The sequence below is a fragment of the Mycteria americana genome, chromosome 4, assembly GCF_035582795.1.
Source record: "Mycteria americana isolate JAX WOST 10 ecotype Jacksonville Zoo and Gardens chromosome 4, USCA_MyAme_1.0, whole genome shotgun sequence".
In the NCBI taxonomy this organism is placed as follows: Eukaryota; Metazoa; Chordata; class Aves; order Ciconiiformes; family Ciconiidae; genus Mycteria; species Mycteria americana.
The window spans coordinates 40,081,847-40,094,248 of record NC_134368.1 but is presented as its reverse complement, the minus strand read 5'-3'; positions in this window follow the sequence as shown (position 1 = coordinate 40,094,248).

Genomic DNA, 12,402 nt, shown 5'->3' with positions numbered 1-12,402 from the left:
TAGTTTCCAAGACAAGTTTATTAAAGATGTGATAGTAACTCTTCTGTATCCACTAAAGCCCTGAAGACCAAAGGGAATATTCTTGTGACAATCACATTTCACCACAAAGTAGTTTGGCATAAGTCTTTTGTTAATCCAATAAGACAGAGAAAGGACAGTCCAGGAAATTGATTAGTGAGTGGAAATGCAGGAGGACACGGGGCTTGCAGCTGAAGAAAGGGAGTTTCATGGACTCTGCAAAGACAAAGAGGTTGCTCAATATATTAAGCATAACTGGCTTAACATCTCTGTTTTCTGGTTGTCTCACAGATGAGAAGGCAATCAGGAGATGGCAAAACTAACACAAGTAGAAAGCAAAGGTTCTCTCACCTCATTCAGGTTTTCCTCAGGTTTTCATGTTAAATGAAGGACACAAAAGAGCCCAGCAAAGAATAAAGATTTGACCATGTAATTATTAAATCTGCTCATAGGGAAACAAACTATGTCTTAACATGTTTAAGTTCAACTGAAGTCAACATGACGATGGCAAGAGTAAACACAATTTGATTTCAATCCTGAAAGAAGTTGATGTTTTAAACTCATATTTATCTGTTCTTCCCAAGCCAAACAAATGGGGGAGAGGAAAAAAACCTCAAAACTATTTGGACCTTTTGGTCACTATTTCATCTTGCCTCTTATTGCATTGATTATGTACTATATACTACCGTATACAACACACTGCTAAATGGAATGCAATAACACAACCAAGACCAAACAGTTTCAAACAAAAAATCGTGAAAACTGGAAAAGCAAAAACCTGAAGTTTGTAGTTTTGGGTATTATTAGTAAAATTCAAAGGCAGGAACACTCATTACCATGAATTTGTGTTACAAAAGAAATATACTTATGCATTAACTTTTGGAATTGAAGCTTCTAGTTGAAACAACAGAAATAAAATAAAAAAAAGGAAAAAAATTAGAGAATGGGAGAAAAATGCATTATTTTCCAGGGAGACAATTATGTCTCTATAAGCGTCTGAGATACACAGGAGGACAGTACTTTTGAAATAGTGTAGTGTATTTGATAGACAGCAATACTCCAGCTATAATTTCTGTACATAAATACATTGTAATAAGGCACTTTTGATTAGTACCTTCAGTATTAACAAGACTGAACTTATTATTTAAGCACCATTTTTGAAACTAGGTTTTAAAGTCCAAACTGCAAACTTGTATGGATCTTCTAATCTCCTGCAATTTGACATTCTAATTTAGCACTCAAGAAAGCTCACTAAACTCTATTAGCTGAAAAACATCATGAAATTTTCATTGGAAAAAAGCATGTACTAAATCATAGTTATTAAAATAATACTAAATCAAATTAGGGTTAGTCTGAAGTCAATAAGTGTTTTTTAACGTATATTGTCACGTTTACGACTTGTTAAAGGTCTACCTGAACACAATAAATTGCAGGATAGGGGTAAATGAGGCATTACTGAATTGCTGTTATGTTCAGCTACACTGAGCTGTGATGTTTCATCAAAACTGAATGTGTATTGTAACAAGTTTAATTGGGTCTAGAGAAACATTGAAAACCAGCTTTTCTTTGGAATCCATACAACACTTGACAATAGCCAATTCCCAGAAGATTTTAGACAAATTAATTAATTTACTAAAATGCATTTCTGCAGCTGAATAGATGTGAAAACAATGAATTTGTTTGTTTAGAATGGTGTTGACTTCATCTGTGTCCTGAGGAGATGCAAGCTCAGCTTGCCTCCTTTCCATACAAACTGGAAGCCACAGAAACATTAGATTCTAGGCTAGTAAATCCTGTGAAAAGTTAGGGCACATCTCTCCAGCCTTCTAGCTCATCTTCAGCATGAAGGTGTTTCCAGATGACTAAAATTGTAGATAAAAGTGAGAGTAGATCATCCTCAGCATAGTTTATGTATTCCCTTGAGTGCACTCATCCAAGAACAGACCTGCGCTGACTTGGTGAGGTGGCTTTCATACCAAAGCTGGTAAGTGTATCTGTAACTGCCTGTCTGGAACTGTAACTATACCTTACTTTTTATACAGGGTTTTAGCATTTTCTAAATAAAAACTAATTCTTTTTCTTTTGAAGTAACAAAGTAATGCCTTATGCAGTCACTGAAACCATACAGGGATCCTAAAAATATTTTTCTGTTTCCATGAGGTGAGTTAGAAGGGGAAAAGAAACCCAAGGTAAAGCCCATACTATTCATGGTGTAGGACAGACCAGTGTCCTCATAACCTGTGACCTGTTTTGTCATCCACTACAAGCTATCTGCAGGGACAGGAACACGTCCCTGACTTATTACTGTCATTGACAGGGTGCTGCGAGTAATATGGTCACACCTAACAAACTGAAATTGAATAACAGGTCTGTACAAAAAAAGTATATTTTGCCGAGATCTCTGGTGAGGTGGGTTGAACGTTGGAGAATATGCTGCAGGACTGTGATATTTTAATGGGTTTACAAAGCTATAACTGACAGTTTTCTCAATGTTCATTCAAGCATACTATAATAACTACACAAAACTATGAAAATAATGAAGCCACCAAAGCAGGAATACTTCACTGGTCAATATTATTCAGGATGAATATTAACAGTCTTCTGAATCTAAATAAAAAATAAAAGTCCAATCTATATGACCTTCTATATGATCTCAAAGGTGCAGCATATATGTAAAGAGAGAGGGTTGTGGAAGAGAACTGAGGTGAGCAAGTCACAGTTATAGCACCATTGACATGTTAGTAACAAAAAAGGCCTCAAATTTTATTAAACTTTTGTATTTATTTGTATTTCTTTTTATTTTCATAGGGATGAATGATTGTATTAGATAGAAGAGTGAAAATTCTACTAAGATAGTTCCTCCATGTTTTAACATTTTAGGCGTAGTACTTTTCTTAAAAGCAAATAGTATTAGTCATAGCTGTCCAGAGCAAACCTCTGGTTTCTATAGTTAGATAAAACATAATTGAATTCTATTTCTAAGTGGCTTTTATTGCAGTAGTCAGTTCATATTCCTATGTAAAAAACTTCTTTACTTACTTCTTCATTTGCCATAAAGATTTTTTTTAAGACGACTTTAAAGTTTTGAATGAAAAGCTGCATGGAAACACAAATTAATTGGTAGTGCAAGCCAAATTTTAATGTCACAAAACAAAATACACTTAGCATTCACCACTAAATTCTGGGCCAGCTGCAGGTTTAGGCAGCTGTAGATTTCAGGGAAAAAAATCCCCACTGTTTAAATTGATATTTTAAATAGGATGCTGAGAACATTGCCCACAATCAGGTCTTATACTATTTACATATTTCAGTTGCAATAACACCACCACACTAAGCTAAAAAGACCTCAGAGAACTAGAGTGAATATTGCTTCTTATCTGTAGTATCTCCGTAATCAGATTTTCTAGAATAATGCCTTGAAAATCTCTGCAGCTAGACCTAGAGACTTTTAAATAGGCCTATCTAGTTCTAAACCCAGAATTTCTCTCCTGCAATTACCTTCTGCTGTTTCTACCCTCTGCTGTGTATTAAATACAGTAGATCCTTCCTAAATTGTACAAGGAAGAATTGATCAAACTATCCCTTCCTTAATTTACCCATGTCCTTCCATGTCCTTATCTATTTAAAACTAGTTTGGCAGACCAGAACAAAAGAATCCATGACAAGGCAGTATTATTTTGGAGAGTGGCCATTTTACTCATCTTGGTTATTTTTTAAACTTTTTGAAATAGCAAGAAAAATCAAGAACGTTGTGACAGGTACGCTTCACCCCCCCCCCCCCCCCCCCCCCCCCGATAAAGCTCGGGGCGTTTGGCATGGCGATCACCGGCCTTTCGCGCCTCATTTTCGCGCCTTTTGTGCTGTGCCGTGCCCCCTGGCACGCACACACCTCGGCAGGGGAGCAGGAGGGGCGGGACCCCTTGGTCGCCAGACGGGGTCCCCAGGCAGTGAGGCGCCTTGGCTCGGAGAAGCTTCTAGATCGTGACCAGTTATGACCGCAGCTCAGAGCCGACCCAGGGTATAAGTGGGGCGCCAGCGGAGCCCCCCTTGGCGTGTGCTCTTCTCGGAGCAGCGGGCCTGTGTCCGGGACCTCTCCCCTCGGGTTGGGACGCCGCCTGAGGAAACTTCCCGGGACTGAGTGCCCTCGCCTCCTGTGGTGAGGGGTTCCTTCTGGATATATCCGTGCGTGAGCCCTCGCCTCCCCGCCCCGGCTGAGCGATTCTGTCTTCTGGGTACCCCCTAGGAGGGAGAGAGAGTTTCCCCCTTGGTGAGTGAGTGTGTGTGCGCACTTCGGATCATCGTTCTTGTGTGTGCTGACGTGCAGTAACCATACCCCGACTGACACCTCGAACCTGTTATGTGTTAAATGTTATCAGAGTATTGATTGGTATCGCTTTACCCCTTTTTCTCCATGGTTTCTGTTTTGTGGTTTTGGTTGTTTTGTGAAATACAGTTGTTTGGGCTTGTCCCTCATTTAAGTTAGATTTAGTGTACCTCTGTGGCAAACCTCCTCACCTGTACCTTTTTTTCCCCCATGCATGTGGATGAATCTTGGATCCCCTTTACTTTGATGATCACAGAATTGCAGAATATGTCAAGTTGGAAGGGACCAAAAGGATCATCGAGTCCAACTCTCTGCAATGATCAATGTTAATATTGAAAGTAACTGTTCAAAACTAGTAGTATACATAATATACAGTCATATACAACAAAACTTTCTGACTAGAGTCTTCTCTCTGCTGCTCCATGCAATTTGATACATTCTCTAGACGTCTTTAAGACTGAGGACTTTTTATAATAATTTGAAAAGTATAGGCCTTGAAACTTATCATGGCAGAGCTACAGTAAAGGTGGTCAACAGTAATGCAGAAAGACATATATTTGTTCGGTTCCTTTTCAGAGGCACAACTTGAAAAGATAAATTATGAAAGTACATTTAAGTTCACTCGCACCAATGTAATTCCAGGCTCCCTGGTCACAAAGGCTGCTGATGCTCAGAGCTGACCCTGCATATGCTAATAACATTATTCAGAGATCATGAAGAAAAGACAAGTTCTTTATTTCATGCAGCAATACTCCTTTCAATCAGCCTCATGCTGAGAACCATTTATTACCATAACATATGACACAGAAAATCTAAAGAGGCAGTAAGGGGTAAATTTTCAGATTATCACATGCCATTCTAGCTGTGACTTTCTCATTAACTTTAAAAGAGTCATGTGGCTCAGATCAGCTCAAAGCTCTGAAATGTACCGTACACATGCCCCAGAATAAACCTTTACAAACATCATAATTTTCCATATTAATTTCTATAAAATAACAGAAGCCACCAACTAAGCAGACAGTTCACAAATTCTTCAAACTGCAGACAGCCTCGCATTGTGTTTAAGGTGACCTTGTAGTATGCATGGGTACAAGCCTCAGCTCTTCAGCAATTTCAGGTCAGTAAGGGAGATTAGAAAAGAGAAACTTCTGGTCATAATGCACCAGTAATGATCTTACACTGTACAGTTAGTAGTGCTTAGTTTTTTCCTTTGACTCAAAGAAGCTTTGCAAAATACAGTTAATGAGAAACAAAAAAATAAATCTATTGAGAAACATAACTAAAAAGAATGTGGACATAAACACGAAGGAACAATTCTTTATTAGATAGGCACTTTGAGGTGGTGCACAGCTTTATGCATTCAAAATGAGGATGTAACAAGGATATGCCAACTTTTTTATCCTTTCTGTTCAAACAGAAAGTTCTTTAGTCCTGCCTACCCAAAGCTTGGTGTCTATTATATGCTCAAAGGCCATAATTATTTCAAAAATAGACTTTTGAGAAAACCACATAATTAGTCCAGTGCAGCTGGTATAAAAATTACTGGCAGGAGTAGTAGTATCATTAAAAAATTGGAATTAAAGCATACCAGCTATACTCCAGGGCAAGTTAAACACACAGAACCGCTAGTAAATATTTTAGAATCCAGGATAGTACACACTGAGGGCACCCAATTTTTTTTAAACACCACTGATCCAGACTCAACAGAAAAACATCTCTGCCAAAATGGAACTATAGTGCTGTCTAGTTTATATAAGTTCAGTAAGGTGATTTGCTTTGATTCTTAGAGTTAGACTGCGGTAGAAGAAAGTCAGGTTTGCCCCTGAGTCATGCAATGATGTTAGAATTTCAATTTTCATTTCAGATATTTTCTTCTCTCATAATTATGAGAAAAAAAGTTTGAAATTATGAACTGGAATGCAAACTAATTTGTAATATCTGTGTGACTCTGTAGGGAACCTGATACAGTAGCTTTCTCAGATAAGAAGTGTCCTCTTTAGTTGGGACTTTCTTAAAATGATTCAGGAGCCTAGCATGGGATGCTCTTAGAACTGAGGTGCTTACATCCAGAATTACACTTCTAGACATGTCTATTTAGAAGCCTCAAACCCGAAAAGAAATTGCACTTCTAGAAACGCTAGTACCTTGTGTTTAGATTTCCCAAGTGCTTGAGGTCTACTTCTGGCCATGTGTGTAAGTGCACCAGTTTTTTTAAGGCCAAGTAATCTGAATTTGCTAGGGGCAACATAGGATTGCTGCACCTGAAAGGTCTGAAGGAGTCAATCTGGAACTGCATTTTGAGTTTATTTATCTGGTCTGACACCAGTCTGTCAGCAAAATCCCACAGACAGAAAGAGTGCCAGCTTACACATTAGCCTAACTAGTCTACTACACAAAAGTCTGGGTTTGGGTTCAATGGTCTTCATGGTCTTCAGATGTTCAGTCATATACCTCCACAGTGATGAGAAAGAAGTGAAGGGAAATTCCTGACTGAAAGTTTTGTATGATGCCACAAATAGCTGGAGATTCACTAGATAAGAGGGAAAGAGAATGTCCCTTTGGGTATCAGGAATCTTACGGGTTAGATACACAGTTTGGCAGCCCCTGCTCCTTATTGTGATAAATGCCCTGAAGAGAGGGAACAACAGCCCAGAAGGAGGGAGGACAAGTAACACAGCACAGGAAGGAACAGCGGCTGGCCCCAGCGGTTATTCAGGAGACACTGAAGTAAACAGTTCTCGATTTCAACCACACCATGTGAACATGTTCCAGAAAGTATACATATTGCGGGAGGCCCACAATATCTCTTTGTTTAAAGCTGGATATTTTTATAATAAAGTGGGGAAATCTGAGCCTAAGCTATATATTTTGGGACTTTTCTTCCTTTTTTTTTCTTTCTGCATTTATACTAATAAATAATACCAATTTTGCTTCATCTTCTATCTACCCATTCTATTTGTCTCTTCATCCTACTTGCTTTTTGTTCATCCTGATTTCTTCCTCTCCTTTCCTCCATACCTTTTTATAGATTCATATCTATTTTCTTCCCCTGTCTGTGTCTTTTGTATGTGAACATTATTATCACTGCCACTGCATTTTTACTGCTCATGAAAAATAAACACTTGAGAAATAATCACTGCACAGTGGCCAAGCAGAAGGCAATCCTTCCTGTAAATACCACTTTTGGGTAACGGGCATGGTCAGATCAGTGCTAGAAATGTAGCGAGACCAATTCATCTACATCAATTTTTTTCCTCTACAGAAACATTGCTGTGGTTGTTTCATACTTTAGAGTCCATGTAGAATTTATCTTTTTTTTTCTTTTTTTTTAGCTCCTACTCTTTTGTACTCTTACTTTATGAAAAACAGACTTCTGTCATAAAGACTCTCTCAAAGCCATCATTCATCCATGTGTTAAGACTTGTCTGCGAGCTTTCTTTTTCTACATCAATGACACACACAGTTTTCTTTTGACTCTTGAACACTTTTTGTTCTTCCTATTTTATAATGCATGCACAGTTGTGTTATAAAGACTCATCAAAGTCACCACTGTTCTACATTTATCTGCATTGAACTGTCTTTGTCATTTATTAGTCTTTTAAATGTTCTTTATATTTTCTATCTAGTTACATTCTCCTTCATTATTTACTGTTCCTCTGTCATCTCTTTCTGATTCACACTACTCTGCTCTTTGTCTTTAATTTTCTGGGCCTCAAATACTTTCAACTAAATCTTCAAAATCAAAAGTCTTAGCACTGATTTTATTGTAAGTTAGTAATGTTACTTTTTTTAAATTAACATTATTTGAATCAACACACCCTTTCCTGCTTTGGGAAGCTAAAGGCAGGCTTTTGAAGCACTATGTGAGGGTATTTCCGTGAAATTCCCATAGATTTTGATGAGAATTGTAGTGCTGTAATTCTGAGATACGCTTTGGCACTTCAAATTGAGGATCTAACAGCTCATTTAATAAAATGACCGCCCACTCTAGATCCCAACTGCTAAATTCTGCCCTTGAGCCAACATGCAACTTCCAGTGGTTCAGAGTGTGTGGCATGCCAAAACAAAGGGTAAAGTTTTGCTCACAGAATATGTAATCAGACTTACAAGATCAGTCACTTTCATTTGCTTTTCGTTAACACTAATAAGAATTACTCACAGGCATGGATCAGGACAGTAAATCTTTTCAATGATTCATATTTTTATGCATCTCTTATGATGGTAGCAAGCTCTGCTCAGCTTGCTCATCAATCCCTTTACCATGTGAATAGAAAAATAGGTCTGTCTCATTTATTAGTTAATCTGTCATTCAGTCAGTGGCAGACGACCCCGGGTAAAGTAGTTCTACCTGGTAAGGTGGACTATGAGAAAGAGCTGTGATATTACTCTTCAAGGATATAAAATCTGTGAGGTAAAGAATCAGGTTAGAAAGCGTATTTACACAGCAAGTACATTTGAGAACGTTTCCATCCCTATTGGATTTTTTACTCAGTCATGAAGTTTGCTACAAATACTGTGCCAAAATCACAGCCTTGCACTGTAGTCTCCAAGAAAGCTGAATATCATATGGTTGACTAGCAAAACAACTTCCTTACAAGCCTTGCACATGGGACAGACATTTGAAACTCTTGCTCTACGGTAGTTGCTTCCTTTTTTGTGTATGTGTACATGCTTGCACATGTGTCTACCGTCACAAAGTTCATCAGTCAGAACAGTAAAAAAGCCAAATATATTAACAATAGTAGTTTTTTAATCCAGTTTTTTAATCCAATCGTCCTTTTCGAGTGTGACAAAGAAAAGCAAGCAGAATAAATACATACTCATACAGTTCTGGAAGACAAAATATTTTTTAATGACTGTCATTGTTATCAGAGTTGGTTTTAAAATGTTAACAAAATTGTCATGATATTTAAATATAAAATGTAGGCTACATTAAATGTAAAATGTAGACACGGTGCTGTTTTTTGAAATTAGGGTGGAAACATACAGCAAAGAATAATTTGGTACTGGTTTCTGCTATGGTTTTATAGAAACTAAACAAGAATCCCCAAAAATCACCCTTTTGAAGCCTCATTTTTTTCACAAGGATTTTAAAATCAACCTCATTTCAGGTAGGTTTTGTAACAAAATTTGACAGATTTCCCTCTAATAACTGCTGACATTAGTATAATATAGAAGAAAAAATTGTATCTCTTAAGTATTCAGGCTTCACTAAAATTATTGAAAACTTGGTTATTATTTTCAGTTATGTAATGTCTACTCATTAGCAATATTTGCTAATAAATTTATAAATCTCATTGTCATTTAATTCCTACTTTGTACTGCAGCAAAACTTTCCATAACTGTAGAAGGTGTGAGATGCACCATACATTTCAAAAGCACTGAAACCATTGAAGACACAGCTTATGAAGACATCAACCCATTCATTTCCTCAGGTCTTTGGTGAGAATTCCTGCAGTTCACAAAAAAGGTTAAATGCCCCTTCCACACTAGCAGGATCAAGTGGATGGTGGAACCAAGGGAGGCATTGCTGTAGGTTTAGGATAGGAGATATGTGGATTCACTAGCTTTGCAATTCTGTTCTCAGTGGAGAAGTTGTGGGCTGCAGATGTGGAGTGCAATATTTGTCATGAAGAATCTTTGCTGCTACTTTGATTCCTCTTGATTTCTTCTTTTCCTTCTTTTGGGACTTCCTTCTTTTCAAAGCTCAGCTAGCTGTGTTTAGTATGTGCACATGATTAAAATAATCTCCCACTTTTACTGACTGTGTATGTATGCTTGGAGGCCAAGAGATCCAAGGATTTCCTTGTACCTCCCCAAGAGTACATTCTCCTTCATTTTCAGGGTTGAGCAAATAACATTTTCAGAGAACCATTCAACAGTTCAATGAAAATTAATTTAAATATTGAACCTTATTCTTCATAGCTTTCAACTTTGCATCTTCTAGAGTTACGTATATGCATTGTAACTGTCTACAGGACTCAAGTTACAGACAGTAGAAACACAAATATACGCTAGAATCTAGGTCTACTCTTATCCTTGAAACTGAATATTGAAAATCTCGTTTGTGAATTTCATAGAATAGAATAGAATATTTTAATTGAAAAACTCTTCCCCCCCACCATTTAATAATTAATCTTCAATGGCAAAGTTCTGTTATAAACTCTTACAGAAATCTTTTATATGTGAAGCATTACAAAAATAAATTACCTCTAAAAACTAAGATTTCTGTACTAGGAATTATGTCTCTGAATTATCAGAGGCATAACATCTTGTATGTGTGAATTTCACAAGGTCTCATTTCCTTTAAGAAAATTATGAATATTTTTTGAGTGTCTATATCATATGGTACAGTGAGAAGGTTAAAACTTTTATGCAGTCCAGAGAATTAGAAACTGTATACCATGCAGCTGTACAGGACATAATTTGTAAATAGGAATCAATATTCCTCTGACATGAACTTCCATAAAGAATTCTTTTTAATCAAATTTTCCATCCCAAATTATTAGGTGGATTCAATACCCAGTTATTGCAGTCTCTGTCAGTTGAGCAAAACAGCATAATTTTAAAGTAAAAAGATCTATGCTGAACGATTATTAAAAGAATCAAGGACAATCAAGCGTTAGAATTTTCTGCAAAAATGCTACACAGTGTATTTCCTTTGAAAACAAGGAAAAGAAAATTATTGCTCAAATTGTTTTTAAAGAAATTTATGTTTCATGTCATATTCCAGCTGATAGCAGTACTAAAGAGTGATGATGACAATGAGACCTTTTCTGAAAAATCTCTGGAGCAGTGAAAAGTGTCTCTGAGCCTAGACCATACAATGTAGGATTAATTCTTTGCCTATGCAGTTGCAGATTTGATACGGCTGTATTCACAAGTTGCTTCATCCTCCTTCCCCAAAACAATGGTCAGTGACCAGTTCAATTTCTCTTAATATAATGCGAAACAAGCTCGGTAGTTAATGATGTTCCAATTAGTAGTTAATGGTGCTCCACAAGTTATAGTGTTTACCAGCTCCTATGCATATATCATTTTTTTATACTTGAGGATATTTTGATTTTCAGTAGACTCCTGCACTGTGTCTCAGCTTTCTCTCTCCGTATCGAAGTTTGGCAATAAACGTTGGCTTGTGACATTTAAAGTTGTACCTACTTTTGGTCTTACAACGATGGAATCTCTTAGCAGGTACTTATTAAAAGACATTTGTCTGTCACCATTTCTCTAAGACATCTAATTGCATGTTACTTTTAACTTGAATGGAATGAAAGATTTAAGCATTTGCCTAAAATTAAGCATATTAAACTAGACTGCAAACAAACACCATGAGAAAAAGATACTTTCTCACAGACAGAGCTTTAAGTTGATTAATGCACATTTTTGCATTTTTTTCATTTTTTAAAAGAAGCTGGTATTAAATAGTACATATTTTACAAAGTAAAATAAGTGAAAAAATAATTAATTCATATTAAGAGATAACAGCAGACATCAATAACTAGTTAATTTTATACGTGATGCACATGTGCAGCATGTGTGCATGTGTAGTGAGCCAAATAAAAATTTAAAAAATTAATACTTTCCATATACCAATAATTTCCATGTAAAATAAACAAAAAGAAGTACCTGTAAGGACTATAAACCTTTAGTGTGAATTGTCTTATTGCACTAGGTGATGGTGAAAAGGAGAAATGAAGGAAGAATGTGTTTATTCTTCACCAGCTTCTTCCTAACTTCCCTCATAGAAACGCAGAAGCTACCTGGATCAGATGGCATTACATCAGTTCTGCAACACAGTTGCTGAACTTGTGAGAGTTCTCATGAAAGCAAATGTGCAGGTGGATGGTGGGTGGCAGTCATTTAATATAAGGTTTTAGAAATTTGTACTTGTCCAAGGGGAAAATGTAAAACATCCCTTTTCGTAGCCATGCTTATATTCTTAGAGAAGAAAAAAAACATGGCTTATTACCATTTCTGGTACCATAATTCCGTTGTCTCCCTGAGTTCCAGTAAATGTTCCCTTTTTACAATACTTTTCATTTTGGCTATTTCTGTCAGGC